Genomic DNA, 11636 nt, shown 5'->3' with positions numbered 1-11636 from the left:
ATCCAAACTTATTACTGCACCTACTACATACATAGAACACTTAACTCTGATATAAACCCTCCCCTCAAGCGTCTCCTTACCAACCTCAACAGAACACATGACCATAACACAAGGCACAGATCACTCTTTGATGTTCCTCGTGTCCATCTCATGCTATGCAAAAACTCAATGCACATAAAAGGCCCTAAAATCTGGAGTTCATTACCTGTGAATATAAAAGAAACACTGTCTGCTTATAAATTCAAGTCTCTTCTCAAAAATCACTTACTCACCCACAACTAAATAAATACTGAATAATTGTATCTCATATATGTATCTCATTATTGTATCTCATAAATGTCTAACCTGTGACCCAGTCAAACTTTATTTTTTTAATTACATTACCTAACAGAAAACTCCATTCTACTGAATGCTCAGCAACACAGTAAATGACCATATGACCTGTCTTTGTAATACTCACTTGTACTAAATTGTTATCTGTTTACAATAATGTTTTTACCACTGAATATATCATTGCTTAGTTAATCTTAAGTTAATTTTAAGCTGCCCATAATGCTCTGCATACAAGGGGCTTTGGCATGTTACACTGTAATAAATGTATTCCTTTGTACTTCACTGTATCATGTTGAAATAAATAAATAAATAAATAAATAAATAAATAAATAAATAAATCAGTAAAATGGGTACCTGCGAGTTAGTTTACTGGTGTGGGTCGCAACTCGCATCCTGGGACAAAACTGACCTAATTTGCCAGAAATGCTGAGCATAACAAGCAGCTTTCTATATAATAGTATGTCACTTATGTCAGCTAGGACTGTATACCTTGTATATGTACCTGTAGTAAATAAAGATAATATTATATTAGGAAAAGTGAAGTTGGACTCAATACGGTATATGTTGTAGTGGCTCTATAAACCCCCAACAAAGACAGACAGAAAGGTATTAGCTTTAGTTTCTACAGTTACTCTATAATATTTTGTCTTTTCTTGTCCCTTCAAGAAAATTATCGTGATGCTGGTGAGAAGCTCTTGATCTAAGGCACTGAACATGTTTATCAATTCCAAATCAGTTGGCATCCTTTCCAAGATGCATACATTACATACATTATACTACTTCAATATATCTCTATCTCACCTATGTTATTTGTACCTGAGGATCTACTACAGAAAATCACCTGAAGCCAATAATTACTCAACAAAAAGCAGCAGTTTAGTGCCAGACTTGACTACTTTGCATTAGTATTAACATTAGTATTAAGATTTTAATAAAAGTTAACCACTTATCTTGTCTAACTTTAAGTAGTTATTATGTACTAATATTAGTCTGCCTGAAATGTCCCAGAATGATAGTGGCTTTCTTTGTACCTAGCAAACCAAAATTGTAATTACACATTAAGGTGTCCTGTAGCTTGATCGCTAGGGCACTCAGCTCACACACACCGAGGTCCGGGGTTCGAATCTCCTCCAGTACGGCTGGAAAATATTAGGAACGTGTTTCCATAAGACACATGCTGTCCCTGTGCCTGTTCACCCATTAGTTCAAAATGGGTACCCGGGTGTTACTTTACTAGTGTGGGTCGCATCCTGGGACAAAACTGACTTAATTTGCCTGAAATTCTCAGCATAACACGTGGCTTTCTGTATATATAGTAATATGTCATTGATGTCAGCTAGGCCTGTATAACTTGTACATGTATTTATAGTAAATAAAGATACTGTATTATTATTATTATTATTATTATTATTATTATTATTATTATTATTTATTTTTTTTATTATCACACTGGCCGATTCCCACCAAGGCAGGGTGGCCCGAAAAAGAAAAACTTTCACCATCATTCACTCCATCACTGTCTTGCCAGAAGGATGCTTTACACTACAGTTTTTAAACTGCAACATTAACACCCCTCTTATTATTATTATTATTATTATTATTATTATTATTATTATTATTATTATTATTATTATATTGTAACCTTTACAAAGAAATAAAATCTTCATTCATTATTCTTTTATTATTCTTTGACAATACACTCTCCCACTCTTCAAAAGTCAAAACTTACTTAATATACATAAAATTAACTCATACTACTGTGCATATTATATATACAAGACGATCAGTTCTAATATTAATCCTACCCTGAAACTCTTTCTTGAAGCTGCAACAAAACTCATGGGCAAAGTACTGGACACAAAACTCTCTATGATGAACAAAAAGGCACAATAACAAGACTGGAACAATACACAAATAACCAGCACATAGGAGAGAGGAACTTATGATGATGTTTTAGTCCAAGTGAGTCCAAATGATCAAAGTCAGACCAAAACATAAGCTTCCCTTTCCTTTGTGCAGGTTATTTGTGCATCTGTAACATTCCCCAGGTCCAGCTCAACTTGTGTAAAAACTCAGTGTGCATAGAAAGCCTTAAAATCTGAAATTCTCTGCCTGAAGATTCCAGTCTCTCCCTGTCTGCCAGCCACCTTAATGTGATCCTAACAGTTTATTATTGTGATGACAATTTATTATGCTGAACAATTCCTGAAACCTTAAAATCTGTCTTTCATTCATTATTGTCCCTGTTCTTGTTGCATCATGCCTTCATTTCGGGTACCTAGCTTCATCCTTAATGTATCACTAATTAGAATTTGTAAATTTAATGAATAAATGAATATCTTAATAATAATAATAATAATAATAATAATAATAATAATAATAATAATAATAATAATAATAATTTTATTTTAGCAAGATACATGTTTGTACAAAGGAGTATAATAATTGGGTGAACATGCCAAAAGACCCTTTATATGCAGAACATTTCAGGTAAACTTAAGACAGACTTAAGAATATTAAGGCAATAACAGTGTTGTCATTGTAAATATGGTCATTAGGTGAGGTATAATGAATACAAAAAAATTAAATATTCTATTAGTTCACTCTATATGGCTTTAATACATTAGGTAGAGAAGAATTACAGTTCTGATATAGTATATAAAAGATAGAGTACAGTGGAACCCCGGTTTTTGTCTTTAATCCATTCCAGAAGGTCGGCCGAAAACCGATTTGTACAAAAACTGAAGTAATATTTCCCATAAGAGATAATGTATAATTGGATTTACATTATCTCTGTTCCAGACACCCAAAAATATTAACAAAAAATACATTTTATAGAGAATATAGTTTTACATACAGAAAACAGTGAGAAATATAAATGACTAATGAAATGGATAAATGAACATTTAACGTCAGTTTTACCTTTATTGAAAACTCTTGTTGGCATATGGAAGACGGCGAGGAGGGGGGAGGGAGGAGATGTTGTTGTTTGGAAGGGAAATCCCCCTCCATAAGGACTTAAGGTATCAAGTCCCTATCCGTGATTACTTCCCTTCTTTGTCTTTTACTGGCACTAGGACCAGCTTGAGAGTCACTGGACCCCTGAAACAAAAACTCTGTCCAGAGAGGCCTGTTTCTGGCATCTCTTTAAGATTTGCCTAAAATGGGACATGGCATTGTTATTGAACATGTTGCTGACACGGCTTGCAACAGCTTTGTTAGGGTGATATTTCTCCACAGAATTTTGCTCCTCACTCCACTTTGCACAGATGTCCTTAACCCCTTGACTGTCGAAACCCCAACTCCTGAGGTGTCTCCTGGTGTTGAAAAATTTTCGAAAAAAAAAATTGTTTTTTCTTATGAAATGATAGAGGATTTTTTCCCGATGGTAATGACACCAAAACAATGAAATTTGATGGAAAACTTACAGAATTACACTCTCGTGAAGTTAGCGACCTTGGCATTATTTACGAATCGGCGATTTTGCCAATTTGGAGCTCTATTTTCGGCTAATTCCATTGTTCCAGTCGACCAAACTCATAGCTATTTCTTTAGAACTCTGTTTGTTCTATCGATTGAGTAAAAGAAACTGCCCATTTACTGATTTCAACTACCCAATAATGTGGTTAGAAATTTGCAATTTGGCCAATTTCATGCATATTAAAAAATATGCCACTTTCAAAATAGGGTCCAGAATGAACAATGCAGACATTCCTGGCTCTAAAATAACATTTTCTTTGTTCATCAGTCACGTCTCCAGGCCCCTCTGATATTACCCTTACTTTCTATTTTGAAATTTTATTCAAACAAAAAATAGAAGATTTACTGTTATGCAGACTACTGCAATATTGTAATAATTGTATATATAATGTCAACCCATTCGTGACTGCATATTAGAATGGCTAGTTGGACATTTATTGGACAATGGGCATAGTACTGGCATTTGTTTACTTTTGAACATCGGCAAAAATCAACATTTTCCCTACTTTGAGCTCCATTTCACGGTTCTTTTCATAGTAAAACCAATCAAAATCACCTCTATTTGTATAATATGTTTACCATTCTATCAAATGAGCCCAAGAAAACGAAAGTACAACCATAAATATTATACGAAAATACACCACAAAGTCGGTGTTTTAATCCAAAAAAACGGTCTGAGTTTTTTTGTTACATTATGCACTGCATGCTGCAGAATTTTTTTTTATACGGTGCACACTGACCACACAGACCCATTCTCTAACATGTGGGCCTACCAGCTTTCTCCTGCTTGATTTGAAGCTGCTAGATTTTTCTGAGTATACGTATATATGTCAAACATGGTGGCTCGTAAGATGTATATATACAACCAAAACAGTCAAAGGGTTAATTGCTGAAGAAGGCACATTCTTCCCTCTCTCTTCCTCCTCCTCTGAAGCAATTTCCTCAGCTAAAGCCTGTTGTTGTTCCAGATGAAGGTCTTCGGATGAACGTGTGGAGTAATGCTCACTGAACGAGTAACAAAGGCAAACTGAGTCATGAAAGTTTGAGCAGCTGCGTCCCACGGGCAGGCAGACGCGTCTGGTATGGATGATTTCCAAGCGGATGTACAAAAACGGGGAAAATTTAGCTGAAAAAAGTGGTTGAAAACTGAATTGTACGATAACCGGACTGGATGAAAACCGGAGTTCCACTGTATTACAATTTAAAACAAAGAAGTTGAAACAATTTTAGGTTTGACGTAAATTTTCAAATAGTTGAGCAGTCTGGTTAATTTTGGGTGATGAGGTGATTTCTAAGTAGGGCCTTAAATTGATTTGTAGGCAGGGGCTCTTTGGTGTGTTCTGGCAATGAATTGCAGATCTTCGGGCCCTTTGTGTGCATAGCATTTCTGCATAGGGAGAGATGGACATGAGGGATATCGAAGAGTGATGTCTTGTATTACGGTTGTGTGTTGTTGTAGTTATCAAGTAGGAGTTTGAGAGGAGGGTTTAAATTTGAGTGTAGTGTTCTGTGTATGTATTAGGCACAATAATTAGTGTGGAAGTTTTGTATATGTGTGGAAGTTTTGTATATTAAGTAAGTTAAGACTCTTGAAAAGCAGAGGAGTATGCTGTCTATTACAGGGGTTTGTAATCAGTTGCACTGCATCTTTTTGTTGGGTTATTAAAGGTTTAAGGTGATTTTCTGTGGCTGAGCCCCATTCACAAATACCATAGGTGAGGTAAGGGTAGATGAGAGAGTGGTATAGTGCAAGAAGAGTTGATCGGGGTACATAGCACTGTATCTTTGAGAGGATGCCTACTGTTTTGGAGAATTTCTTGGATATTTGCTGTATATGAGTTTGGAATTTGAGATTGCAGTGTAGGCGGAGACCTAGAAATTTGCCCTCTGTGTGTCTAGAGATGGGTGAACCATTTATCAGTATGTTTAGCTGTACATTTGTAGCTCTGTTTCCAAAGAGCATAAAATAGGTTTTGTATATATTGAGAGTAAGTTTGTTGGTGGTCATTAAGTTATAATTATATCAAAGGTATTTAATGTCAACAAGTATGTGAGTAAGACATGTGCAACAGTTAAGTACCTTTATTCTGAAATGTTTCACCTACACAGCAGGCTTCATCTGTCAAATATAGAGGTGGCAGTAGAAGTGGTGGAGAGATGATGTAATCAGTCCATTACTCTCGAAATTGTTTTGAAGTGGTTAGTCCCTCAGCCTAGAGAAAAGTTCTGCTCTATAGTCTGGAAGAAAGCTCACCATATGTAACAGTCTGATTAGATTTAAACAGGGTTGAGTGAAAGGACAGGTTTCTCATGAAGGTCAAGTGTAGAGTTTGGATGGAATACATATCATTGATTAGCAGCCAATGCGTGTCAGAGGTATGGAAGGTGGTGTAATGCATAAGGAGTATTGCAGTGACTAAAATTAAATTTAGTTCATCAGAGGCAGGTGTGTTACAGCAGCAGACCTGCAGGCATTGGCAGATAAATTTGCAGTTTATTAATGGTAAATGATGAAGAAAAATTCAGGCTGAGGCAGTACAACGAAGTCAACAAATTTATTGACAGCTTGGGAAGAGGGATATGATAAGACTGTTTTTATAGTGACTTACTAATTTATAGGAGGCTCAATGTGACTTAACAGATACTGCTCCTTGTGTAGATGTAATTTGTTATATCCATCTCTGAGGATCAACTGAGGCACCTAATGTTAGTTTAAAATTTTGTATGATGCAGTAATCAGGTTTTCTTTCAATGGCAAATAACAGTTATTCTCCCTATGCTCAATTATTATTATGATTATTATTATAATCAATACTTAGCACTAAATCCATAAGGCATCCTTATTAAAGCCTTATAAGCTTTCATGCTTCTTAAGTTCCTATTGTCCAGTCTCACTCACCAACTGTTTTTGTAAAATACAGTGCACATGAAAAATTGTCATACATAATTTGTGAGGCATTTGGACATTATCTGAGAACTGAAAGCCACCTTAACAGGTTAAGAATTTTCCATTCAACATATGATTCATCATTCTATTGTGAATGAAGCTCGGTAACAATTTCTCTGCAGTGAATTTTGTTTGCAATATTATTAGATATTTAGTATGCATATATGGTAAGACTTTATGGGCTCTAATACAAAGTCAATGGGCTGTGTATCTGGGGATACTTGTAATGTTTATTAAGAGTTTTTTGCAAGATAGATGGGTAAAAGTGAGGGTTGAAGCATGTGACTCTTAGGTAAAACTTTTTTCAGGGAAGTGTGATAAGTCCTACCCTTTTTAACAAAATGCTAAATGGCATCTTTGCTTGATGTACAGGTACAGTAGGTCCCTGACTTATGATCATCCTCATTACAGTCATCCGCACTCACGATTTGATTGGAGCAATTTGTAACCGATTAATTAATTACAATAACGTATTTCCTCTTCTGAACTGTAGGACTACTTGCAACTGGAGAAATTTCACTTCCAGTGAGTAAGACATCATCAGCATTCAAGGTAATTATTGTACAGGAGGGCCCCACTTTACAGCTCTTCACTTTATGGTGTTTTGATAATAGTACAGTGGTTTTCAATTATACCCACTCTTCATTTACTCAGACTTCCTACAATAAACATATTCACTACTCACTATAAGCTGAGGACAAAAATATTTTAAAGTAGTAATGTGTGTACTGTATATGCATTTTTTAGGCCTAGCTTTATTGCTCACTTAATATATGATAGTGTAAATACGGTGGACCCTCAACCAACGGCATTAATCTGTTCCAGAAGGCTTGCCATAGGTCGAAATTGCCGTTGGTCAAGTTAATTTTCCCCATAAGAAATAATGGAAATAGAATTAATCCATTCCTGAAACCCCAAAGTCTGATTTTTTGTTTTTAAATGAAATATACATTTCCTTATATGGAAAGGAATGGGACATGCAAAATAAACAATAATTAAATGCCACTTACCTTTATTGTGGAGTTGTTGATGAGTGATGTGCCAGCAGCAGGGAAAATTTAGAATTGTCTATTGCTTCGAAGGAGAATCCCCTTCCAGAATACATAGAGGTACCATGGTACCAAGTCCTTTGGTGGGGTTACCTCCCTCCTTGGTCACTGGACCCCTGTTGCACAAAATAGCTGTCCAGAGAGCTTTGTTTCTCACGTGCCCTTAGGATTTTCCTAAAATGGGACACAAGAGTGTCATTGTACATGTTGCCAATGTGGCTTGCAACTTCAGTGACAGGATAAAATTCTTCGATAATTGCTTGCACCTTTGTAAACATTGAACATATTTCCCTAATCCTTGATGAAGTCATCTTCCTCTGTCTCTCTTCATCCTGCTCTGAAGAACATTCCTGAGATGTGATCTGTTGCTGTTGCTCCTGAAGCTCTTGCAGGTCTGCAGTGGTTAGTTCTTCCTCGTCGTTCTGCACCAACTCTTCCATATCCTTGTCACAAACCTCCAACCCTAAGGACTTCCCCAATGACACAATAGCTTCCACTACTGGCATAGCCTCCTGAGGGTTAGCCCCAAACCCTTCAACATCCCTCTGTTCTACACATTCTGGCCACAGTTTCCTCCAAGTCACTCTTAGGTCCTCTTAGTCACTCCCTCCCAAGCCTTACCTATAAGGTTTACACAACTGATTACATGTGTATATTGAAGTGATCTTTCCAAAGCTCTCTTAGGGTTAATTGAGTGTCTGAGGTCACTTCAAAGCACTTTTGAAACACTTCTTTGGTGTACAGTTTTTTGAAGTTTGAAATGACCTGCTGGTGCATGGGCTAGAGGAGAGGAGTTGTTTTAGGAGGCAAAAACTTCGCCTTAACAAAATAAGACTCCCCTGCAATTTCCTCTTGCAAGTCGTGAGGATGAGCAGGAGCATTGTCCATTACCAGGAGGCACTTGAGTGGCAATTTCTTTTCCTGGAGGTATTTTGTCACACTGGGGCCAAACACACCATAAAACCAGTCCAAGAAAAATGTCCCTAGTGACCCATGCCTTACTGTTTGATCTCCACAGCACACACAAATTACCCTTAACGATATTGTTTTTCCTGAACACACTTGGAGTTTCATAGTGATACACCAATAAAGGCTTCACTTTGCAGTCACTACTAGCATTACTACACAACATTAATGTCAGCCTGCCTTTCATAGGCTTATGTCCTGGGAGTGCCTTTTCCTCCTGAGTAATGTAGGTCCTATTTGGCATTTTCTTCCAAAACAGGCCTGTTTTGTCACAATTAAACACTTGTTCATATTTTAGGGTTTCAGTCTCTATGTATTCCTTAAAGTCCTTCACATATTTTTCAGCCGCATTTTTGTCTGAACTGGCTGCCTCACCATGCCTTACCACACTGTGTATGCCACTACAAATCTTTAATCTCTCAAACCAGCCTTTGCTGGCCTTAAATTCATCAGCAGCAGCACTATTTTGAGGCATTTTCTTAATGAGATCATCATGCAATGTCCTTGCCTTTTCACAAATTATAGACTGAGAAACACTATCACCTGATAATTGTTTTTCGCTTATCCATACCAATAAGAGTCTCTCTACCTCGTCAACTATTTGTGGTTTCCGTTTTGAAAACATACTTGAACCTTTCGCAACAACAGCTTCCTTGATTGCCTGTCTGTTCGCCAAAATAGTACTGATGGTTGAATGTGATTTGTTGTATTGTCTTTCCAACTCAGTCATACGCACTCCACTCTCGTATTTTTCAATGATCTCCTTTTTCTTTTCTTCGTAATTCTCACCCTTTTTAACACAGGCTTGGCATTAGAAGCTTTCTTGGGACCCATGGTGGCTTATTTAGTGGTTACAAGTGCTAGAAATAGTGGGATAATCCAAAATATATGGGAGGCACATGTGGAAACCGACTGCAACAGCTTGTAAACAATGGCACACTGACTCTTGGAGTAGCTGGGCCTGCTCACGCCGCACTCCAGGCACATTGACACGTTCCGGACAAACATCGTTGGTTAAGGCATTTTTTTCTATGGCAAAAAGCGCCGTTAGACGAAATTACCATTACTTAATGCTGCCGTTAGTTGAGGGTCGATTGTATGTTATCAGGCTTTTAAATGCATTGGAAAATGAAAAAGGCTGTTTCACTTCACAGCAGTAGCCTGGAACCTAACCTGCTATATAAGTGGGCCCTGCTGTACTGAATACTGTATTGTAGTTCTGCTCTGTGAAATTATATGCATAGTACATATTAATAAAAATAAAGCAGTCAGAAAATTATATGCATAGTACATATTAATAAAAATAAAGCAGTCAGAAAATTATATGCATAGTACATATTAATAAAAATAAAAATAAAAAAAAAGTTATCAAAATTTGCATTTTTGGAAAGCCCTTGGTTATACAGAGCATTTTGGGCATATCAGAACTTGAGCTTAAAACTAGTTATACAGTTGAAACTAGATTATTTCAGTGCTAGGTTTATTACGAAGTTTTTGATAAGATCATTAAATGTAACGATTATTTTAACCCTTTCAGGGTCCGTCCCATAGAGCTATGGCTTTGAAGCCAGCGTCCAAACCATAGATCTACGCCATGAGCTCAGCTCACTCAAATAACCTGCGAGCGGCAAATTTGGGCCTAGATATGAGAGAATACATCTATGTAGTAAGTGTGTACCACATAAAACAAATCCTACAGCACGCAGTGCATAATGAGAGAAAAAAACTGCGACCTTTATTTTGGATTAAAACAGCTACTTTGTGGTGTTTTTTTTTTTGTATGTTTTTTTAACAGTTGTATTTGTGATTTCTTGGTCTCATTTGATAGAATGGAAGACATATTACAGAAAGAGAGATGATTTTTGTTGGTTTTAGTACAGAAAATGGTTTGAAACTGAGCTCAAAGTAGCAGAATTGTTCGATTTTTGCCAATGTTCAAGAGTAAACAAATGATGTCACGCGTCCAATACACATCAACTGGTGGGTCTAACGTACGTTCACGAATATGCTAATATTATTTATACAAGTATTACAATATTGCATAACAGTAAATCTTCTATTTTTTAGTGTGAATTAATATTCAATATGTGAATAAAAAACGAAAATGGAATTCATTTGTAAAGCCTGAAAACATAACTAATGAACAGAGGAAATGTTAGTTTAGTGCCAGGAATGCCTGCAGTGTTTATTCTGGACACCATTTTGAAATTGGAATATTTTGACCTGTGTTAAATTGGTTAAATTACCAATTTCCGATCACTTTATTGAGTAGTTGAAACAGTTGACTGGGCAATTTCTTGTGCTCAATCGATAAAATAGAAGTAATACTAGCGAAATAGCTAAGAATTTGGTTAACTGGATTAATGTAATTGGCCTAAAATGGGAGTCAAAGTCGGCAAAATTGCTGATGCGTAAATATTACCGAAGCATCAAAATTTGTGGGAGAGTAATTTCGTCAATTTTGCATCAAATTTTGTACTTTTTGCTTTATTACCTTCAGGAAAAGATTCTCTACCATTTCATAAGAAAAAATAACAAAATTTTTTTTAAAAATTCTTGGACCCTGGCTGTCACTCTGAGATTTGGCCTCTGGACCCTGAAAGGGTTAAGTAGCAAACTCTGTACATTTAACCCTTTGACTGTTTCGGTCATATATATATGTCTTACGAGCCAATGTGTTTGACGTATTAATACGCCAAAATTCTAGCGGCTTCAAATCAAGCAGGAGAAAGCTGGTAGGCCCACATGTGAGAGAATGGGTCTCCATGGTCAGTGTGTGCACTATAAAAAAAATCAGGGAGCCAGTGGTGCATTGTGGGAATGCCATTTCAGTAGCTCTTGTTCAGCATGCCTAGCGGTAA

The 11636-nt window shown here is 36.6% G+C and overlaps 1 protein-coding gene across 5 annotated transcripts in view; it reads left to right on the top strand.

The window, feature by feature from the left end:
* Nucleotides 1–854: 854 nt before the first annotated feature.
* The window catches only part of LOC128698270 (uncharacterized), an 82028-nt gene continuing 71246 nt past the window's right edge, over nt 855–11636 (top strand). The window contains exons 1-3 of one of the 5 annotated variants that reach the window (XM_070080493.1): nt 919–939; nt 4782–4893; nt 7254–7312. The gene's annotated coding sequence lies outside the window, so the exon portion shown is untranslated. Of the gene's footprint in view, nt 1018–4781; nt 4894–7253; nt 7313–11636 lie in introns of those variants that run through there. The other 4 variants (XM_070080494.1, XM_070080495.1, XM_070080497.1 and 1 more) reach the window with 4 other exon arrangements.

Source organism: Cherax quadricarinatus, unplaced genomic scaffold, assembly GCF_038502225.1.
Source record: "Cherax quadricarinatus isolate ZL_2023a unplaced genomic scaffold, ASM3850222v1 Contig533, whole genome shotgun sequence".
NCBI lineage: Eukaryota > Metazoa > Arthropoda > Malacostraca > Decapoda > Parastacidae > Cherax > Cherax quadricarinatus.
Note: the sequence above shows the minus strand (reverse complement) of the source record. Positions and strands in the feature narration are given on the sequence as shown.